Consider the following 23,729-nt stretch of genomic DNA (forward strand, 5'->3'; position numbering starts at 1 on the left):
CTGAAAGTGAAAACAGGCGATCACATGGCACTGTTGTAGCTTGCGTTGCAAGGTATTTTACATGCCAGATATGTTAAACATCCATATGCCACTTCATGTTTTGACTAGTAGGCTCTAAAGTTTTACATTGTTTTGTTTTTGAATGCAGAAATGTAAAAAGAAATAATTCTACATTTGTAAATTGCACTTTCACAATAGAGATTGCACGACAGTACTTGTATGAGGTGAACTGAAAAATACTATCTTTTTTTCTTGTGCAAATATTTGTAATCAAAAAGAATATAAAGCTCTGAACTTTTCAAGCAGCAGTGTGTGTTTATACCAATTCCTGGACCAATAATTCAGCACAATCTTTTTTTGAAGTATCGATACAGGATACTACAGTCAGAAACAACTGATAACTAGCGTAAACACTTGTATGAACTATGCTTTATTATTCCAATTGTCCACGGGGGAAAGTGGGGGCACACAGGGAAGTCAATTAGTGTGCATTCCATAAAATGGCTCAGTTTTTAACTATAATGAGGTTGATCAATTTGCATGCTCTGAAGTTGTACTAGTATTTTCAAGATATTTTCAAATGGTTTTAAAATATATTTTGTATTAATGGAAATAGGAATATTACAATTCTCAGTGGGTTTGGTTAGTTTGGGAAGCATGTTGTAGCAAGGGCTCTGCTCCCCAGACACACTGTGGATAGCCCCCTTTGCAGTGGTGGGCAAAGGCTCATTGTATCCTCTGCTTTCCCTTGTGCACTGCCTGGCTGTACACAATTTTGCCCTTAATATTTTGCATTTGATATTTTTAAACCATACATTACTTTTGCATGGGAGGGATTGCCTTGATAATGTTAAGATATTAATTCTTTTCTTTTTGGAGACTATCCAATACATTTAATACCACTATTCAGCACCTTCCATTCACCCTTTAAAAAAAAAAAATCTATCAGTAAAGCCCCTACCAAGTAGTTATTCATATAATCTGTTACATTTGGGTTGGTGGGCTAAAATCTCCCAAAGCTTTCCCCAAATATTATTATAGTACACACATTACAGCATAGAAAATATTATAGGACTCTTCTTGCCAAATAAGGACATTTAAGAGTATTAATTAAAAGCATTTTACTTTTTTAATAAAGCGAACTGAGTAGAACTAACCATAGCAATTTCTCTTTTTACAATTTTCTATAAACATTTAATTGGCTTGGGTTGACACGAGTTCATACCTCTTAAATCCACTTTGTGATTCAGATAAAACCATTAAGTTTCACTTGCTTTTTGCATCAAAAACACGTGAAACAGTGATTTCTGAAGAGTTTAAATGCTAACCCACGAATCAGTCCAGATTTCCTCAAAGTTCTGTCTCACAAATCTTTGGACAACTTGTCCTCAGTTTGTAACTAAACAGCAAACAAGTGTGGGAATATATGCACGATTTTTTGTTTGTTTTTTTTTAAATCAGTAGCAGGAAACCAGAGAGTAGGAGTTGTAGAGCAAAAGATCTAAAATGAAGTAGAGGAGAAAGATTTGCTTTAGGTTTTCCTATTTTCTTTATTCTAATACAATTTCTGGGTCAGCATTAGAAGAAACAATATCTGATTCTTTACCATTGTCACACAACCACCATGCGAGTTTTGCAGTTTCAGATTTCACTGTAGATTTTTCACACTTCTCTAATGCTGACAGAATGACTCATTTTATGATCCTTTTTTCTCAGGGTATCTCTACAAGAGAAAGGTATGTTGACCTACATAAGTAATTACTGCAGTGGCGCATATAGGAGCAGTGGAAGCTCCCTAAAAGCGGGAAGGCCACCGGCGCCCAAACCGTGCTCCCTCCCATGCTGCTCCTCCCCCCCCCCCCCCCACTCCGGAGGCCTAATCCCTAACTCACTCCTTTCCGCCCCACTCCCCTCCCCCACCCCCCATCACTCGCCTTTATGGCCAGTATATCCTCCCACTTTTAAAAGTGATGTGGCCATAGCCCCTAGGCCCTGCCTGTTCTAGCGCTCCTGGGTGCATGTTCACACTACCTTCCTGGGGTTGGTGGTGCGTGTCCACCGACCTAAGAGGCGCAGCATGGGAGTGCTGTCTCTTAGTTCTGCTGGCAGCTCCCTGCCAGGAGCTTGGCTCCTCCACAGGCTCCTGGTGGCCTGCCCCCCTCTGCTACCAGAAGCCAACCGGGGTTTCTCACCTCCCCGTTCCCCACTGTGAGTGGATGGAGGTGGGGGATCCCCCCAGGGCTTCTCAACCCCAGAAAGTAGGGTCCTGTTTCCCTGGCTTCTATCAATTTCACGGCTCCGTGAAATTAACAAGGCTCCACCTGGGGAGCGTGCAGGGGAGGCTTCTCACCCCACCTGGCAGTTGGGGTGGGGTGGGGCGGGGCAGGGCAGCCACCCAGCTCTCCAGGGGAGAGCCTGCTGTGAAATTGACAAGACAGCCAACACCTGATGTAAGGAACGCAGTGTCTATACGGACACTACATCACCCTAACTACACCGACATAAGGTTACACCTCTCATGGAGGAGGAGTTATGTCATCAGTGCAGTAGGGCACTTACATCAGTGGGAGGAAAGTTGCAGCGTAGACAGTGACATAATTAAGTCAGTATAAGCTGCCTAATGTTGACATAACTGTGTCGTATAGATAGAATAGTGATACACAGGGTTAACAACAACCAAAGACAAAAAACTCAAAACATTCTATTTTTTTGCCAACCGGATGTTCATTTTTCATGGTTTCTGAACTTTAGATGATATTCTATTCTAAGCAGAAGAGAGCTTCTATATGTCACTGCCTATAAACAACTTTGAAATCATAAATCAAGCTGAAAAGGAGGATTCATTATTATGATCCAGAATACAAACGAACATGTGTTCAGAGAATAGGGCTACAAGAGTGAGACCCAGCATATTGCTGAACCTTATAAATACAAATCCCCACTCCCATCTCTTTGCCATCAAAAATGGTGAAACAGAACATTTGCTGGAATTCTGATGTGTATCTACATGTAAGACACATACACTAGTATGCTACATAGCTGTAACTGAAACAAAACAGTTTTCTAAATATGCTTCTATTTGATTTTTCAAGCAAAAAAGTGTGTCATGACTAACATTAAGCCAGAGCTCTTAAGGATCACACTGTATGTGCCAGCTGGCAACAAACACTCCTTAGAATTTTTCTCCATCTGGACTTAGCAATTTCCTGCCTCAGTCTCTCTGCTGATCATTTTAATCTTCTGTACTTCCTACGAACTGGTACTATTTCTGTGAGTCTTGCTACTCACTCGCCTATTTTGGACTCTTTGCTGTGAACCATTATTATGCCAGTGACAACCATATTTATTTCATTCTTACAGATGGCCTTTGTTCTGCCAACACAGGTGGCAAAAGGAAAGGACATGGATGTGGAAGAATATTATGTTTTGAATTTATCCCTTGGTTTTATCTGATGGCAGCTTGTTAGACTTTCTTCTCCAGAAATGTGAGTGTTAATGACCCTTGATACTACATTATTCTACAGGAAGAAGCCAAAACACTGGTATTACTAATGTCAGATACAGCACTCTGGACCACTATTGCAAAATTCTGTAGTATTTATCTGTTTGCTCTTTTAATAAGGGGCCCTCTGACATTTGTGCCACTTTCAGTAAGGGTAAATATTTAAATTTATTCAATCCCTTTCAAGCAAGAGGATCCCAGTACTTACAGACAAAATGCAGCCATCTTTGGGATGGAAAGAAACTTTGGAAGAGGAAATGACTATCGCGTTACTCAACTGATGCTACAAGCGGACTTTAAGTAGGCAGAATGTAATTATCTAGCTGGAATTTAGCCAGACCATTGGAGTTAACACCTCTGCAACTGCAAAAAGCTATCATAAGATCTTTAGTATCATAAGTAAGTTTGACACCTCACTAGCAAGGCAGATGCTGTTCACTTTTCTTTTTTAAATCTACTTAGAACAGTCATTTGACTGTAAACACGGATGCTTGAAATCCTTCTTGTATATACATAAAAGAAACCCACACCATTAAAACTCACTGAGATACCAGAATGAATTTGGTCTCATTATGTCCATACTATATTTATGGGCTGATCTGTGCATAATTTTACCCATGTGAGCAGTATTTACTCATGTATATAGTCACACTGAAGTCAATGGGATTATTTTGCATGAGGAAGGCGCTGCAGGGTCAGCCCCTCTGTCACATATGCCACGAATATTATTGCAATGCACGTGATTATAAAATTATATAACTGCTTTCTTTCCCAAGCTCTGGTATTCCTTTCAAAAGTAAGTAAGGAAGCAGCTGACTCTGAATTCTTTATATAAACACACACACACAATTTAATATTCTGGCAATTTTGTTACATCAGCATTCTAATCTTATATTCTAAGGGTTGAATTTATTTACTTAACTGGAAAAAAGAAAATATTTCTACAAGAAGTTATTTAGACTTGGCATGCAATTTTATACTTCAGAAATAATCTGTGGCAAAACAAAACAGCAAAATAGAGGAGATGAACATTTATAAAATGCCCTTAAATCTGTCACAGAATTTTTATATGTTAACATCTTGCCCCTCCCTGCACCCCCTCGACACCACCGAAAGTGCAGTCCTTATTTTGAATATTTTTATCCGATATCTATTTTGGTGGGTGAAGACTTCAGCACATAATGTAATCAGAGAAACACATGCACTAAGATTTGGGACATACTACAAGATAATGCCAAAAAGCGCATTCTTGGAAAATAAAAATAATATATGAGCCCATCGTTTATTCATACACTGGCTCAGCATATAATTCTGAACATATTGTGCAACAGTTGTTTACTGGCAGTTATCTTTCCACCTCATCTCTGACCAGTCTGTTGCAATTACATTTCTAAGATACAAACTGAACCCCTTTTAGAGTGCACATTAGTAACAGTCCTGTCATTTCTCATGGGAGGTTACCATGAGAAAAATGTCATGAAATATTCACAGTCTAACTTTAGAGATGGCACTTTAATGTTCATTAAATGTCATCCACCATGACTTGGATACTTGGGGGTTTTCATAGCCTAAATTATAACACATGGCATAAAATGAGCATCTACAATGTAGTTTATAATCAAGCATAGACAAAAGTTCGACTATGATTGTGTGGTGGAATCACTTTCACAAAATACATAAACTGAGACCATGAATAAGGATAACTTTATCAAAGAGCAAGAGGAGGCAGACATTTAAAGTACGACCAGTGATGAGCTGCCAAAATCTTAACCACAGGTTGCCTCCTCACCCCACGAGGGGGTCATGGCCCGCCCCCCCCCAGGACTCCAGCCCCCCAACCCCCCTGCGTTTCTTGATGCCCCCCCCCCGCTGGGACCCCTGCCCCATCCACCCTCCTTCTGACTGCCCCCAGAACCAGGCAGGAGGGTCTCGTGGGCCATCGTAGTGGGTGCCCACCGCACCCCGCACCTAAGAGCCAGAGGGACCTGCCGGGAGGCAAGGTGGGGAGTCCCGGCAGCGCTTACCTGGGGCGGCTCCCAGGAAGCACCTGGCAGGTCCCTCTGGCTCCTAGGGGCGGGGTAGTGTAGCTGGGGGGGTGGGGGGAGCAGCTGCTCCCCCCACCGATCACATCAAAAGTGGCACCTTAGGCACCAACTCCATGGGTCCCCCCCGGGGTCAGACTTATCCCCCTGGGCATCTCCCTCAGGCAGCCCCAGGATCCAGCCCTGCCCCCACCCTGCTCCCTCAGGAGCCCCCACGGGGAACATTTGGTGGGTGCAAAGCCCCTACCAGCAGCTCCCCGCCCCACACCCAGCCCCAGATCACCTCCCCTCCCCTCCACCTCCTCCCCTGAACACGCTTCCCGCCCCTCCCCCAGCTTCCCACGAATCAGCTGTTCGCACGGGAAACCAGGGAGGGCTGAGAAGCAAGTGGCAGCTTCGCGCTCAGGCACAGTGAGGCAGAGGTGAGCTGGGGTGGGGAGCAATTCCCCTACATGCCCCCCGGAGGTGGCCCTCCTCTCGCCCCCCCCCCCCCCCCCCCCGCGGGCCTGAGCGCGAAGCCGCTGCCTGCTTCTCAGCCTTCCCACGTGAACAGCTGATTTTTGGGAAGTGGGGGGGGGGGGGATGCAGAGAAGAAGAGCGGAGCGGGACGTTCGGGGAGGAGGTGAGGTGGGGCCGGGGAGCTGCTGGTGGGTGCTCTCCCCCCACCAAAATTCCCCGTGGGTGCTCCAGTCCCAGAGCACCCACGGAGGTCGTGCCTAAGGCGCCACTTTTGGCTGGTTGTTAAATTTAGAAGCCCTTTTAGAACTGGCTGTCCCGATTCCAGGGAACCAGTGGGAACCGGCTCCAGCTCACCACTGGGTACGACCCTGAAAGGTGCAGAGTGCCTCTTGTGAGGTTTTAGACATGCTCAGCTCTCAGTGTAATCACTGTGAATTGATCATGCTTAATACCAGGCAAGCTGTGCTCAGCATCTTGCAGGAGGTTGTTCTTTCAGACAACAGAATGTGTTCAGCTTTGCCAACTCTCAATAATCTCATGATATTTGGTGTTTTTCCTCAAAGTCCCAGCTCCTGGGTGACACAATTACGTGACAATCTCAGTTTTCACTGTTAAAAAAGTAAGTTTCTAGTTCTCATGGTTGCAGAGAAAAGTTTTAAAGCATGAGCCTAAAGGCTCAAAACCAGAAGGCAAATAAAAAGAACCCAAAACATTTTTGGAAAAAAAAAGATGTTTAAGCTAGTATTATGATTTTCTGGGGATTAACTCATTATTTTTAATGCCTGGGGTTGGCTACACTTCTGAACCCAAAAGTCATCTCAGTGGCACAGAAATCATACAAATAGAAAATCAGGAACCACACCATAAGAGGGGAAAGGCTACAGATTATCATTATGCTCTTTGTAATTGATAGCATCATCTCTCCTATTATGGAACATTTTAAAATATATAAAAAATCCTGAGCATTGTGGTCTGCATCAAACGTACCAGACACTACTACATGCCATCAACAGGCATACATCTCTGTTGCTGCTATATGTTATCTTTATTAAGGGTGTCTTGCCCTTTTTACTGAAGCCCCGCAGAGGAACACCACACTATACAGAACAAAAAGATGAAAAACAAAAGACCTTGCAAAGCAAATCATGATTACAAACAGTGAGGAATAGCATTTCAGCACCTCTCCAAAACCTGTACCATACATAAAACTTACGCATTTCTCCAGTACACACAACTGCAACTCTGCTTTTGTGGCTACTAGTTCAAGTCTCCCCTGAGGACTAAAATTCCACCTGCAGTGACTTGGTTAATAAAGAGAGCCTATCATTCAGGAACGAGAGAAACAGCACACAAACGGTAATACGATTTTAATATAGGATCATCTGATTCTCATCAACCAGAAAAAAAGACTGCAACCCACAGTTCACAAGTCAGCATTACTGTTTTGCAAGCCAAAATTAAGACTAGCTTTTCAATGGCAATAGTTCAATAGCTTCTGACACTGACTTAAAAATTTAAAGGTAGGGTTTTTTGGGAGGGTTAGCTTTGTTTTCTTTATTACAGGCCCTGTTCCATTGGATAAGGTTATCTTTCAAAAAGAAAAAAAAGTGGGCGGGGGGGGAATTATTCCATACCCTCCAGGTGAATAGTGCTGAGTCAGACTGTACTGATGACAGCTATGCAAAAACTTTAGTACATATCTCTACTTTCCAGAAACAAGTCAGGGCAAAGCAATAGTGCAGATAAAAGGTTTCAAGAAGTCAGTGTTAGGAAAGGTTCTATTGGCAGCAGCCACAAATTGTATTTAACAAGAAGCCCCCAGAAAATGACACAGTAGCAATCATCACTTCGGTCAAACCTTGGAGAGGAAGCATACTGAGGAGTAAAACCCTAATTCCCCAACAAGAGCCAAAGTATCCGGTAAATAAAGTTATGTTTTCTTTTAAATGTCAGTTCTGAAACTAAAACTAAAAAAATGCCATGAACAAAATGTCAATATTTCATTCTCCTTCTGCTTTCCTAAAAGAAACCCTGGGAAGCTGCCCACCTCGGGAAAGGCAACACCGGTGCTGCTGACACATGAATCGCTCCAGGCAAGTATAATCAAAAGTAGGCCTTTTCATAATTATTGCTTCACGTCCATTCTTGTACGTACAGATTCTCCTGTTGAACTAAATTACCTGAGGAGCTGATCAGAGTTCCAGTCATCAAATCCCTAATTATAATATTTTTCAATGACAAATTGCTTGAAAGACCAAATTAAAATAGTTTGTCTCTCTCATCAACAGAAATTGGTCCAATAAAAGATATCTCTGTGTCTCTCAAATTAAAATAGGACAGCTCAGTGTCCTGATGGTGGAGCTCTATACTCTACAGAATTTGATTCCCACTGCTAGTCATTAATTTTTCAAGAAGGCAGAGGCTGGCAGTGCTAGAAAACCAGAATGTACGCTCCAATACTCAAAGGTGTTAGAAATTAATAGGCAGCAGGTTTAAAACAAATAAAAGGAAGTATTTCTTCACACAACACACAGTCAACCTGTGGAACTCCTTGCCAGAGGGTGTTGTGAAGGCCAAGACCATAACAGGGTTCAAAAAAGAACTAGATAAATTCATGGAGGATAGGTCCATCAATGGCTATTAGCTATGATGGCAGGGATGGTGTCCCTAGCCTCTGTTTGCCAGAAGCTGGGAATGAGCGACAGGGGATGGATCACTTGATGATTACCTGTTCTGTTCATTCCCTCCGGGGCACCTGGCACTGGCCACTGTCAGAACACAGGATACTGGGCTAGACAGACCTTTGGTCTGACCCAGTAGGGCCATTCTTACATATTTAGGTGTCTAACTCCCATTGACATCAATGGGAGCTAGGTACCAAAACACTTTTGAGGTTCTGGTCATGGAAATTAAGGAGCTCCGTATTATTATCAGAGATTTGTATAGCCTATAGCATATTGTCTGGGTCAAGTGCATAGCTTAGTTTCAGAAAAACCACAACTCCCTAATATTTCACATCTTGAGTTGTATTGGGTAATTGTTCATCAACTCCAAAGGCACTCAAAGATAAGATTCTGCAGAGTTCCAGTCCTATTCCTTAATGCTCTTCTTGTAAAGTGGGCCGTTGTGGGGGTCAGCAAGATGACTTTGACCCAGATTTTTAATGATACTTAGGCATTGCTGCAGTCATCATAGCAATATCTGATTTAGAAGATCAAGTCTCATTTTAAAAAGGGATATTTAGGACTGATGAGCCTAAATCTTAAATTCCTAAGTGCATAAATTCCTTCTGAAAATGAGGAAGGCACCTAAATCAGTTGTACGCTACAAGTCTGAGCACAGCAATGCCTAGATACCTTTAAAAATCTGTATGCAGGGTTGTTGTAGCTGGTCCCAAAATATTAAAGAAGGTCAATGAGGTAATATCCTTTATTGGACCAACATCTACTGGTAAGAGAGTAAGCTCAAAAGCTTGTCTCTCTCACCAATAGAGCATGGCCCAATAAAAGATGTTACCTCACCCACTTTGCCTCTTTAAAAATCTGGACCTTTGGCTGCAGTGCTATCAGAATGTTGATGACACTAAGGTTTACTAATAGATATGTAGATTTTAAGATCAGAAGGGACCATTAATTAATCTGTTCTTAGGTCCTGCATAACACAGGCCAGATAATTTGTGCCTCCATCTCATCTTCAACAAAAAAAACTTCAAAAACAGACTCCAAGGAGAGACTGCTGAATTGGAATTAATTTGCAAATTGAATACAATTAACTTAGGCTTGAATAGAGACTGGGAGCGGTTGAGTCATTATACAAAGTAAAACTATTTCCCCTTGTTTAATGTCCCCCCTCCCCTCCAGACGTTCTTGTTAACTCCTGGAAATGGCCCACCTTGATTATCAAAGGTTTTCTCTCCCCCCACCCCACTCTCCTGTTGGTAATAGCTCATCCGATGAAGCGAGCTGTAGCTCACGAAAGCTTATGCTCAAATAAATTGGTTAGTCTCTAAGGTGCCACAAGTACTCCTTTTCTTTTTGTGAATACAGACTAACACGGCTGCTACTCTGAAACCAAACATCTCAACTGATCCAGCAGGCAGAGTTGAAAGACTAACCCAGCATGTGGCTGAAATTGAGGCACTGATGTGACCCAACTGCTCAATCCAGACAAGATGGTGGTGTTGCTGGTAGATTGGGAGAAACAACCAGAAGAGCTGGCAAAAATAATATCTGCCCTATAACTGAGGGTACTCAATTCGCATTGCTAACTGGAGTTTACAACTTGGCTGTCAGTGGAGACTAATAGCTGCACTTGAAAGGTCACAAGCCAGAAGTGGTAAGAACGGCATTTTACAAAAACTGTGCCTGGCTAGGCGGGGCCAGTCTTTTGTTTTGGATGAGGATCTTGCTACTATCACCTGTGCCTTTGTCACATTAGATTACTGCAATGTGGTCTACATGGGACAACATCTTAAATCAACTGAGAAGCCGAAACTGGTGCAGGAGGCAGCTTCCCACTTGATTTACAGGATACACCACAGAAAGCACATGACACCTGCCCTCGGGGTTTTGCACTGGTTAACTGTGAACTTCTAGACAGATTTTTGTATGGTGTTTGTTTTGACCAATGAAGCTGTGATAAATGAAGGGTGGGGGAAGGAGGGGGAAGCTCACTTTTATGGACATCCAGCCAGCCAGTAGCTATAAAATCCCTCTTAGTAGCTATTCTCTAATTGCTCTACCTCTAAAGGGTTAAAAGGTCTCACTGATATGCATAGGTAAAAGGAAGTGAGTGGGCACCTGGCCAAAAGAGCCATGGGAAGGCTAGAACTTTTTTAAATTGAAAAAAGACTCCCCTTTTGTCTGTCTGTTGTTCTCCCGGGGAGAGGCGGACAGATTAGCAGCTATACTGTAAGAAGCTTGGGCCAGATATGAAAAAATCATTGGTATCATACCTAGAAACTACTCATTTAAAACCCCACATATGTAAGTAAATCAGGAAATGTCTAGGAAGATGCAATTAGGTTTATCCCTTTTATTTCTTTATGGCTTGTGGATTCCTCTGTGCTAACCCCAGGTGCTTTTGTTTTGTTGTTGCTTGTAAACTTTAAGATGGACCTCCAGAAGCTATTCTTGGTGCTTACTCCTTGTAGTTGCTCTTTTAAAAATCTAGCAATAGCCTGAGTTCCTAGATGTATTTCTTTCTTTTTTTCTTAAGAAAATTTACCTTTAAGAACAGAACTTGACTTTTGTGTCTTAAGAGGTTTGTGCACATGTTTAATTAGCTGGTAGCTGATTTCCTTTTTTTTTTTCCTGCCTCTCAGCTCTTCCCTGGGGGTGGGGAAGGGCTTGAAGGTACCCCACAGGAAGGAATTCCCAAGTGCGCCTTCCTGGGCTCTCAAAGGGGTTCTGCACTTGAGTGGTAACAGCATCTACCAATCCCAGGTCAGAGAAAAGTTGTAACCTTGGAAATAATACAAGCCTGAAGTGGCAAGTATTAATTTTTAGAATCCTTGTGGGCCCCAACCTTCTGCACTCGAAGTGCCAGAGTGGGGAATTAGCCTTGACAGACGCACTAAATGGCCTTGGACCAGCCTACCTGAGAGATGGCCACTGATACCATGATACACTGCCACAGGTGGCTGCGCTCATGTTAGAATCACTTTGATAAAACAGAGGAGTAGTAGCTGGCAGGGTGTTCTCTGTAAGGACTTTAGGGCTCTGAAATGCACTGCCCACCCCAGTCTGAAATAGCCTTATTTGCTGACTTTCAGGACATGAGCCTGAAAGCCCATTTGTTTCAGCTGGCTTTTGAAAAGTGGTAGAGGGTGGTGAATGGGGGTGTTAGCACTTATATGCTGCTTCTTAGTAGAAGAGGTGAATTTTACTGTGTTTGATTTTGTAATTTTAAATAACTGGCAAAATGCTCACAGCCTGTGAACAGGCTTTGTTTCATTTCTTCTACATATCAAGGAAATGAATATTTTTTTTGGAGACAATTCTAGATTGTGTTTGTACTTTACAAATCCTAAATCTAAAGGAAAAATCTGAAGTCAGAAAAAAAATTAGTTTAACTTTTCATGCTCTCCTGCATGTACTCACAAGAAAGATCAGAATGAAACAAGTGAAAACATGTAACCAATCATGGGGAACTTGTAAGAATCTTCGGTTGTTGTTAATTAATGTATTCTTTTTCTACCGAACAGTGAAAATGAAGGATCAAGAACACAGGTTAAGACCGGATACAGTGCACACAGGTGATACACAAGCTTTGTCCAGAACAGCACTACAATTGCATCTTAATGCTGACCTATAATACACCCTTTTCCACTAGCCCTGCTCCTGCTCCCTCCTCCGCCCATTACCAATCGAATATTGCTAACCATGCCAAACTGTGTGACTGTGCCAACTTGTAATACATTTTAAATAGGGATTAGACTGAGTCCAAACTCATTTTCACTTGTGACCCAAAACTCTGAACTCAATTTAGCAAATGTACTAAACAAATACATCTTAATATGCTGAGCCCTTTAATATATACACCAATTATTACATTATTGTTTAAAGTGTTCACTGCAATTTTTTTTATTTTGTCCTCCCTCCCACATTTTAGGATCAGAATAGTTAGAGGCAAAAAAGCTGCTTACATCCTTGAGTCCACCTACCTGCAAGGGCAGGATATCAAACACACTGATTTAGGACACCAAAGACTGAAAAACACTGACACTTTCAAAAATGTAAAAGAAAAAAAACCACATACAATTCAAGAAGTTTTAAAGAAAATTCTACTTTCTCAAAGTGTAAAACAAGGATAAAACATTGTATTCAAAGGAAATAGAACTGAGAGTATTATGGGTTAGTAACTTAGAAAAAATGGCTCCATATTGTATCTGAGAGAGAGAGAAAGAAACCCTGATTTCATTTACCTTTTCAAACTTACTACCTCTCTTGTTTTCTCCCTTTCTACTGCCCTAACGTTATTTCTGAAGACAGAGTAATCAATGGCAACGTGAAGGTTATATGGAAAACTTCACCAATAGAATTATTTCAACTTCATTTGAAAAGTTACTCTGTTGGGCTGTGTCCAAGATGTGCAGCTATACCAGAGAGTAGAGCTGGGATTTCATGATTACTGCCATTACCATGAGGCTACAGATGGAGCTACACCAGTTGATAGCAAGTGAAGATCTGGCCCAGGATTTTTAAACCAATCATGTAAAAAAAAAAAAAAAAAAACGCAACAGTTTGGGGTTTAGCAGTTTATACCAAAACTGAGCAGAATACTACAACTTTTGGCTTAATTAATCCTATTTTGTAATTTCTTCATGGCCAAGAATGTTTTCCTTTGTACTTGTACAGTACCTGAGTCTTTTAATACAAATGAGTACTACACTGCATTCTGGCCTATCGGGTAAAGCTTGTATAAATCTACCTGTCACATGCCTCAATCAATGAGGATCTCACAACTGGAAGTAAGCTGCATAGCAAACAGACACAAGGCTGACTGAAACCTGTTGAGTGGGCTAACAGGGTGTATTAAGTAATTTATTAATAAGATCAGCTCTTAACATGGTTAGGAGAAGTTTGAAAATATTTTTTTCTTGACAAGAGCGTAATTCCTTGTTCAACAGAGCTAAGAGAACTGCCACATTTCCATCTACCCAATTAGCTTTCACTGTCTTATTCTAAAAGCATATGGATGAATTCCCAATTTGTATTTGTTATGAACACAAATCTACTAATAGTGAAGTTATTTGGAATTGTTCAGGTGTTGTTAAAAACAAAACAAAAAGCAGCCAGGGTAAAGTCAGGTGAGAACCTGAAAACGCTATATATTGAGCCTCGGTCCAGCTGAACACAGCATTCAAAACCAGCTAATCAGGCAGAAGTTCAACACAAGGACTTCCATTAGGGTTTTGTTTTAGATTGTTATCGCTCTTCATATCAGAAGGTAAGATCAGAAGAACTTCTGTATGCAACACTAATACAGCAAAACAGATTCGCCAGAGGCAAAGAAAATGCACGTCTTAGTTGAGGTCTGATCACAACATCTGGTAGTTTACATTCAACAAAGCTTAAAAAAAAAAGTGGATTTACCGCATCCTTAATTTAGTGCTCACGAAAGTGAAAGCCATACACTAACATTGCCTAGCACTAAAAGCACAAAGGACCTTGCTGTGAAGTTTTTTCATAGCGTGTTGCTAATGCACTCCAATCCTGACCTACAACGTTCCTGAAGAATTCTAAACTGTTTTGAACAGAAAATTCATATCACGCCAAATTCTCAGGTGGCTTTGTGATTAGGGATGTAAAATGTTAACTGGTTAACCGATAAGCATCAGTCTTGCCAGTAATGTATTCAGTTAATGTATAAATGCCTAATGTGCACATTAAAAACACCACAGCAATACCATTTCATAGTGTATGTGGAAGTAGGTTCCACACTGTTAGGAGTCAGGACCATTGCTATGGAACTGACGTCATAGGCAAAGGAACTACAGGTTCGGGGGGTGCTGCAGCACCCCCACACACACACTCGCACCCCCACACACACATCCTAAATTCCCATGCCTAAGTTGTGAACTCATTCATGATTAAACATTTAATCGATACTTTTTAAAAACGCTATTTACATCCCTATTTGTGATATTGGCAAAAGCCTATTAGGGACTAGGTTTAATTTGTACAATACTCATTTGTGACCTAACCCACTTTCAAAACCCATATCTATAGAGATTAAACATTTAGCCACTATGCCACCCAGCTGCGGCCTGTAATATTAAATGACACTTGGATAAGCGGATACCATTTAGATAATTATAAATTTTTCACTGACCGAAAGATACATCATTCAGATATAGTATTATCTAGTCTTTATTGGTAAAAATAGACATCTTGGTTTAGGCCCAAGATATTAGTTTGACTTTATAAAAATGTCTACAACAGAATATGATCAATAAAATTAATATTTAATTAGAAAAAGAAAATCAACAAAAAAAAGTGCAACCAGATACTTTTCTTTCACAGCATTTTTACCTTGGTGGATCATAGTTAAATTACACTGTATCAACACCCATTAAATTTTTTTTTAATCTGTAAAGCCATGAGAACTTCCAGATGTTTAAAATGTTTAAACATTACTGTGCAGTGTTGTGAAAAATATCGCAGTATTGACTAGAAATAGCCTATACACAAAATTCCAACACTCTAACATGAGAGAAATGTTAAAAAAAAAAACCTACAAACAAATGTTCATAAGTAGTTAAATGTATATATTAGGGCTGTCGAGCAATCGCAATTAACTCACGCAATTAACTCAAAAATTGTGATTAATTGTGATTAATTTTTTTAATCGCAGTTTTAATTGCATTGTTAAACAATAGAATACCAACTGAAATGTATTAAATATTTTTGGATGTTTTTCTACATTTTCAAATATATTGATTTCAATTACAACACAGAATACAAAGTGTACACTGCTCACTATTACTTTTATTACAAATATTTTCACTGTAAAATAACAGTATTTTTCAATTCACCTCATACAAGTAATGTAGTGCAATCTTACAAATGTAGATTTTTTTTTTTACATAACTGCACTCAAAAACAAAACAATGCAAAACTTTAGAGCCTACAGGTCCACTCAGTCCTACTTCTCATTCAGCCGATCGCTAAGACAAACAAGTTCATTTACATTTATGGGAGATAATGTTGCCCACTTCTTATTTACAATGTCACCAGAAAGTGAGAACAGGTGTTTGCACGGGACTTGTGTAGCCGGAATTGCAAGGTATTTATGTGCCAGATATGCTAAACATTCATATGTCCCTTCATGCTTTGGCCACCATTCCAGAGGACATGCTTCCATGCTCATGACACTCATAAAAAAAAAATATGCCCACTATCCTCCCTGTCAATTAAGCCATAATCGGGGTGTCATCTTCAACTCAATCCTCACCTTCAGGCTTGTGTTAATCTTGCTGCATTTTCCTGAACAACTCCAAGATTATGGCCTTTCCTCTGTGTCTACACAACTGAAGCTCTCATCCAGGTTCATCATCATCTTGTGTGTCTACTAGTGCAACTTCCTTTTCTCTGGTCTCGACAATCTCGTATTATGCCACCTGAATCTCTTCAAAACATTGCTGCATGTGTCATTTTTCAGATTTGTTGCTTCAATCACATCACTCCTCTCTTTGACTCACTCTTCTCTATTACATCAGGTAAACTATGTCTTAATTTATAAAGCTCTTTACAACCTCTCTCAGCGCCACCTACCATCTTTTGTACACTATCAAGATGTCTACTCACAACTCTGCTTTATCTATGACACTGGCCTTCACCACCCATCTGTTAATTTCCAAACAAGCACCTTTGCTCTTGCTCTCATGCTGCCCCTCATACATACGAGTTGCTCTCTGTAACCATCTGCAAAGCCACCTCATTTTCCTTGTTCAAATCCTTCCTTAAAAACACCCATCTGCTGTGATGCCTACAAAAAAAACTTGAATGGTTTAGCAGCTGATGTGCTTATCATGTTGATCAGTATTGTCTCACTGTTTCCTTGTGCTTTCCCAATCTGTTTGTGGCATCCACCCATTGTCTCTCATCTTACACTTAGATTGCAAGTGCCTCGGGGCAGAGACAGTCTTTGTTAAAAGTCTGAACATTGTTTAGCACAATGGGGCTCTGCTCCATGACTGGGGCCCTGTGGGTGCCCATAATACAAACAACTACAATCCAATTCCCATTGATGTCTATGGAAAGAGTACCACTGACTTCAGTAGGAATTTGATCAGGTTCTCAAAAAAAACAGCTTGGCTTTTTATATCGACCACTGAATTGTCTTGCATTTTAAACTGCTTGCGGCAGCTAGTGCTCCCCACAGGGTGAGCATTAATACAATACGGATATATTATTGCAAATATATCACTGAGATTTCATATCATCTATCTAGGCTTTTCTACCAAGCCCATCTTTCCAGTATCTAAGGCTCCAAATCAACAAAGCATTTAAGCACATGCTTACCTCTACCCTAATTGAGCACTTAAGCACCCGCTGTGAGTTCCTCTCTGCTTCTCCATCCTATTGTTCATACCCTTACTTAAGGTCTAATGTTAGGCTTTGTCTACACTGGACTTTCATTGGCAAAACTTGTGTCATTTAAGGGTGTGGGGGGAAAAAAAAACACACACACCCCGAACTACAAAAGTTTTGCTGACTAAAAGTGCCAGTGTGACACTTTGACAGCAGGAGAGCTCTCTTTCCGACAAAGCTACCGCTGCTCATTGGGAGTGGAAGTTTTTTGTAAGTGGGAGAGCTACACTGCGTGCCTTTTATCAGCCTGGCTGTAGCAGCACAGCAGTGTCGCTAAAAGGTGCGTAGTGTAGACATAGCCTTAGACTGTGAACTTTTCAGGGCAGGGACTTTGTCGTTTTGCCTGTACTGTGTACCACCTAGCACCATTTGGGGCTAAAAAAATAATAAATAATGCCCTCTCGGATCCTGTGCATAATGCAATCAGGTTCTAAACTCTCAAAACTCACTTCTTTGTTTAGTTTTTCAACGATGACCCCACTCCTGCTTTCATTCCTAATATGGCTCCTTCAAGCCCTAAAACACAGTACTCCACTACATTCAGAAACCTGACAAACCAATATTTTAATATATGACAACATCAAACGATGTACATAATAAAATTATATCTTTAATGGCAATCTTTTCCCTACCCTATTGTTTTTCATCCATTAATGTCCTTTGTTTAATTAAGGATCTGGTCATCCAGAACCTACTCCCCCAAACAACCTCACTAACTTCAGCAGAACAATCTGTATGAGAAAAGATTATTCACACGAGTAAAGCTGACAGGACTAGGTCCTTAGCTACTGAGCCTGCAAACTCTTATACATGAGACTAGTCCCATTGAGTTCAATGGGACTGTTCACCTATGCAATTGGGTCTTAGACAATAAATGCTTATGGAAAGAGGCTTTAAAAAATTGTTACTCTTTGTTTACACTTCACATTTCTGGCACTACAGAAAAACAAATAATAAATTTCAGCTAGATTTTGCTTATGCCAATGTACATTCATCTGAAATAAATGTAGCTGTATTTGTTTGGATGTATGAAACGCGTATGTGCTAATATATGAGCATACATATATTTCTGGAGCTCTTTAAAAGATAAAACATTAACAGAAAATTGAGTAGCATATGATTTATTTTTTTTGGAAGGCTTAGACCTTTAATTTTTTAAAATCTATTTATTCATGTACAAAGGCACTTGTTCATCCCCCTCCATAGATTTCAGAGCCCAAGCCATAACTTCAAAGCTCTGTCTACACAGCTATCTTTAGAGCATTCACATGAACCCCACCAGCCCAAAGCCGTCAACCTGAGCTGGGAGGCTCGCTTCTGTGGACTAGATAGACAAACCCTTTCAAGGGTAAACCCGTGTGAATTCTCAACATTTTCAAACTTTTTTGAACTGAGGGCAAAAGAGTCTTGGTGGGAGACAGAGTGAGGTTGGGGAGCAAACTTTTTTTATTTTAAATTTAAGTTCAACAATTGCCAAATGAATGTTTTAGATTGAGTACTGAATACAACTACCACACAAGGAAATAATGAGTATGTGCGGCAATGAGACCAGAGTTCCTCACTCTTCCAAGTTTCCACGTTTCTCCAGAGACTGGAGGAAGAGAAAAGTAATACGAGTTCCCCTGGGGAGACCCATTAGCTTCCCTGCCTGATCCCATCACTGTAGCTCCATTTAACTTCTAGTATATTCTAGGTCCTCAGCAGTATTGATGTCCTCCAGTGTGCAGAACTCACGAGAATTAGCACAGAGGAGTCTGGCATGGCACAAGGGAGGAGCTGTGAGGTCCAGTTGCTCACTTGCTGATGTTGTCACAATTTCTCTTCTACCTCCCTCGTAGAACAGGAGACATGACACAGAAGATTTGGGATTTCTCTAGGGAATTCAATTAGAGTTATAATAGCCTTCTAGGAAAATCTCTGCTGGGACAGTGGATAGATAGGGCTCATTTACCTGGCCCTATCCCCAGCTTGTCTGCTCTTCCCTGGCATATACACTCTCTTTTAGCTCTTGGGAAGAGGAGATACAGATTTCTCGTTCCCACATACAAGAAGCAGCAATGCAGCATGCCAATGGTCCCCGCTGCATGTAGATCTTAGTGTAATCATTCAGCCTGACATTATTCACTAGTTTTAGGATTCACTTGGAATTTGTGTGCAAAGTGAGTAAGAATAGTATAACCATTCCATCTCTAAATAAAAGCCATTACATGTACACACTGAACAAGACATGAAACTTAAAAAGTTACTCAACCACATTCATAACTAGAAAAAGAAATAAAATCACAATGCCAGTCAACCTTTCCACAAGTGACAACACGTGATAGTATTAAGAAAAACAACCAGTAAGCTGTAACTGAAAAGCGAGCCAGATCACAGTGTGGATCCAATCTACAGTGATCTCAAAGAACCCTATCCTAAGCTATCTAGGTTTCGGTTATCTGCAACACTAATCTCTCTCTTCTCTCTCTCTCACTCAGATAATTTTTTTTTTAAATTTAATCTGATCAATACCAGTGTCACTAAGTTTGCAAGTCTAAAATATTTGGCAAAGATTTTAATATATGCAACACTGTGATTGTCTGCATTTGTAGTTTATTCATATCTATATTTTGGTGACAGCTGTAGTTGCGGCCTACTGCACTGATCACAGAGTTAAGAGTCAGGAGATCTGAAATTTTGTCCTGACTCTGCCACTGAGTAATTGTGGAAGCTTGGACAAATCATTTAAGATCTGTTACCCCATCAGTGAAAACAGAAATTATACTTGTCCACGTTTGTAAAGCACTTTAAAAATCTATGGATGAAAAGTATTATATAAATTCAGTATGGAGGGAGTGGTGACAGGTACTTATTGTAATTATGGTACCTGTATTTTTGGAAGAGGATATAAGAGATTAGGTGACTGTGAACCAAAGCATTGCATCTCATTCAATAGGCACATGGAGCTGGGTTTAGGAGTCACCATTTAGGAATGAAAGTCCAAAGAGAGAACAAGTTTGTTCTGAGAATTCTCATTGGCATCCAAGACTAAACAGCTCAGTTTGCATATTAATGATTTAAACAAGAGTATATTGGAATGTCTAGTCATTAAGTAGAACATGGTAGATTTTGGGAAACAGCCAAGGCAACAATGCTAAGTCAAACTGTGACTAGTTACTGTTATAATCTGTAGTGATTCAACTATTTTAGGCCTCAATTATTCTTTGATTTTCAGGGCAAACTATGAATTTAAGTACTTCCCCTTTTGCCCTTTACATTGTACTTGCTATAGGCCAAGTGAGGCTAAGAAAATAACATTACATTTTATTTATGGAGTTTCTCCCACCTTCGCCGAGTTGTTTGTCATGACAAAACAATAAAAGACTGAGCTATTCTTTGTCTTTTTCTCATGACATATCAGTTTCCTTGAACTGCTTGACCTCATGGTCTAATACAATCAAAGCTTAATGTAAATCCACTTAAGGCACTAATTTAAATGGTTCTTTATTCATTTGTGATCCTTTAATTGTCACATGTGCAGTATTATACTGTATTCTCTTAGCTCTCAGTAAAATCTGTACAACTCTCTACCTACCCATCCATCCACCTACCCAGTTACCCATCTAATTTCTCAATGCTCACTAGTATTTAAAAAAAAACATTAGTCATTAGTTTAAAATATGTATGAAAAATATATAATCCATGACTCCTGACAGCTGTGGCCAACATCTTCCTTACCAATTATTAACTACTTTGGAGATATTTTTATGTCTTCTTCAGAGTTTTTATTTTCAGCTCATCTGCCAACACAAATCAATAATGTACTAAGGTAAGGGAGATGTGTTTTACTGGTCCATTATTTTGTATGACTGAGCACTTCAACCTCTTCCTCCCACTCATGAATTTCAAGTCCTTGTGCTGGGCTCTTCAACAGTTACACCACTTTATGTACCACAGTGACCTAGTGGCGTTCCACGCATCTTGGATCCAAGATTGCGTTTATTAATCTCAGCAGTGTTGAAGTGTTAAACTAATATTGTAAAAATCCATGTAAAATTAATACATTTTAGTATATTCTAATCACTTGAGGCTCAATCCTACTCCCATTAAAGTGAGAGGGAAACCTCCACTGATGCAGAATCAGGTCTTTGGTGTTTCTGATTTTGGTGATTTTATTGTGCCCTCTCTTTTGGTAACTTTTCCCATATATGAGGAAAAAATCAAACCCTCAAATGTAGTATCTGATCAGCTGAAAGATTGGATTGGATGCTCCCAACGCACTATCCACCCTCCTCTGCACTTGATTTAAAACAATATACACATTTATCATTTCCACATTGACTTACGAATAACTAACACACATATGCAGGAAACCTAAGATCAACATACCTACCGCTGCTACAGAACGAACAGGGTAACACAAAAATACTTAAAAATTGCCAAGTCCACAGCTCCAAATGCATGAGCCACGTAACAAAAATCAAATAAATCCCAGAGTGGAGAAATTTGATAACAATGCAATAAACTAGAGTTACTATAGAGGCTTACCCTACCAGAGATCCCACAAACAGAAAACACTGATGACAACAAGAGAGAAAGCAAAGACCCCAAAAGGGAGTGAGTTTCCTGCTAGTGCTGACAGAAGGAACCACAAATGCACTTATACTGGGCGATACACCACCCTTCAGCAGCTATCAGCGAGGGCGGGACAAGCACGTTCCTGCTACGCAGCCCAGCAGCTTTGCAAGGAAAGTATCAAGTAAAGTTCAAGCGCACGGCGAGCCTCTGGGTGGCCGGAGGCGGCCAGGTGAGCGGGGCAGCAGTGGCAGGCGGGCGGCCCCGCCCCCTCATTAGCTGGCGCTTGCGGCTGGGCTGCAGCTGGTTGCGCTAGGCGAGGGGTTTGTTTTGTTTCGATTTTACTCCGCCCGGCCCCAGCCCTGAGCTGAAACCGGAAACCCTCAGCCTCTCGGGCTTGTATGGTGGGGCCTGCCCCGAGGTGGGGCCGGGGCCGGGGCCGGGGCCGCCGGGGCCGGGGCTTCGGTTTGACAGCAAAAGCCAAGCTCAGCACGATCGCTCCATGTCTGGGGGCCGCTAGCCGCTCCTCACACACTCACACTCACACCCCGCGTGAGCCCGGGCCGCGCCGCAGGTCGGGACCTGCCCGCTCCTCCGCGCGGACCCCTGCTCCGGCCCCGGGCTGCGGCTGGGGCGCTCCGCTCCCGGCCCCGGGACACCCCCAGCCCGATACGGCACCGCGGCTGGCTGGCGGGCCTCTCTCTCTCCCGGAAACACCTTTGCTGCCAGCGCAGGAGCGGGCCAAACGGCTGGGAAGCCCAGCACGGTGCTTTACCCCTTAGCGGCCGCTGGGCAACGAGGTGAGGCCGGGCACCTGCACCTGCCCAGCCCGGTGCTGGGGCCGGCTGGGCCAGCGCGCAGGAATCCCGGGGGCCGGCGGCTGTCTCTGACCCGGGGTGGGAGGGGGGCACCTAACAAAGGGGAGGGCAGCGAGGCAAATATCACCCCCCTCCACACACTGACAGAGCCACCTCGTCCTCCCCCCGCCCCGAGCCCACCGCTAACGAAGAGCCCACCGCGGTGAACAAGAGGCAGGTGTGCCGCCGCCGTCGCCGCCGGGCATGGGGGGCCCCGCCCCCCCCCGCGGGGCTGAGCAGAGGCACAGCCACGAAAAACAGTAACAACGCACCCAGCGCGTCCTCTCGGGCTCCGGGGTCTGCGGCATCCACCAGCGGCGTGGAGAGCGACACGGGGATGGGGGGGGGAGACCCCCCCCTTCGCAGCAACCCACCCGGGCGGGGAGCGGGGCACCGGCTACAGGCTGCACCCGCCGCCAGGGAGGGGAGAAAGCGCTCCCCCCCCCACGAAGCGGAGCTCTGCGCCTCTCTCCCCGCAGCTAGCCCTGGGCGCTTCCGTCGCTCAGCGAGGAGCTGCGGCTTTGCGGGTTTGAGATACAATTGCCGGCGCGGCTGCCGTCGCCCAGGTTCTTCCCAAGGTGGTTGCGAGCCCGGGCGCCTGCCTGCCTGCCGCCGCCCCAGGCAGAGAGCCGGGGCAATCTGCTGCACCTGGGCTCAGGCGGGCCGCGCGGGCGTCATGTCAGGGCGGGGCGGGGCTGCTGCGCCGCTCCAAACCAGGAAGAAGAACTAGAAAGACACAGACAAGAAAGATGAAGCTCCTGGCTCAGCGTTTCGAGGAGTTGAACATCAACGAGCATTATGGGAAAGGAAAGCAACGGGCAGTTCAGTCCGATAAGCTCGTCTGGGGCTGGGCAAGAGAGGCAGAAGAAACCTCTGATACCTGTCATAGGTAGTGCATAGTGTGGAAGGAAGGGGAAATGATATACTTCATATTTAAAGGAAACTCTCACACACAGGTTTGCAACAAGACTAGGACTGGAATAGATCTCAGCTCTGTAATAAATAAAGCACACACCCTGCATAGTGCTCTGGAAATCTTCAAGGGGCACAGTGAATGTATTTACAGTCCTGACAAAGGGCATCTTTCATATTAGGATCAAGGCTCTGCAGCCATATATCCCACTAACTACACACAGAGTCACAGTGAGCATAATGGAACTACTGCTTTGTTTTCAGGATCCAGTGTTGGTAACAGTCATGGTTTTATTTCAAGACTCAT

At 42.4% G+C, this 23,729-nt stretch overlaps 1 protein-coding gene across 4 annotated transcripts in view; it reads right to left on the minus strand.

Annotated features, from left to right (window-relative positions):
- MBP (myelin basic protein) overlaps nucleotides 1-23,192 on the minus strand; it is a 174,230-nt gene extending 151,038 nt beyond the window's left edge. The window contains exon 1 of one of the 4 annotated variants that reach the window (XM_073331790.2): nucleotides 22,783-23,192. The gene's annotated coding sequence lies outside the window, so the exon portion shown is untranslated. The remainder of the gene's footprint in view (nucleotides 1-22,782) is intronic. The other 3 variants (XM_078851589.1, XM_073331792.2, XM_073331793.2) reach the window with 3 other exon arrangements.
- Nucleotides 23,193-23,729: the final 537 nt, after the last annotated feature.

This window comes from Lepidochelys kempii, chromosome 2, assembly GCF_965140285.1.
Source record: "Lepidochelys kempii isolate rLepKem1 chromosome 2, rLepKem1.hap1, whole genome shotgun sequence".
NCBI classification, from domain to species: Eukaryota; Metazoa; Chordata; order Testudines; family Cheloniidae; genus Lepidochelys; species Lepidochelys kempii.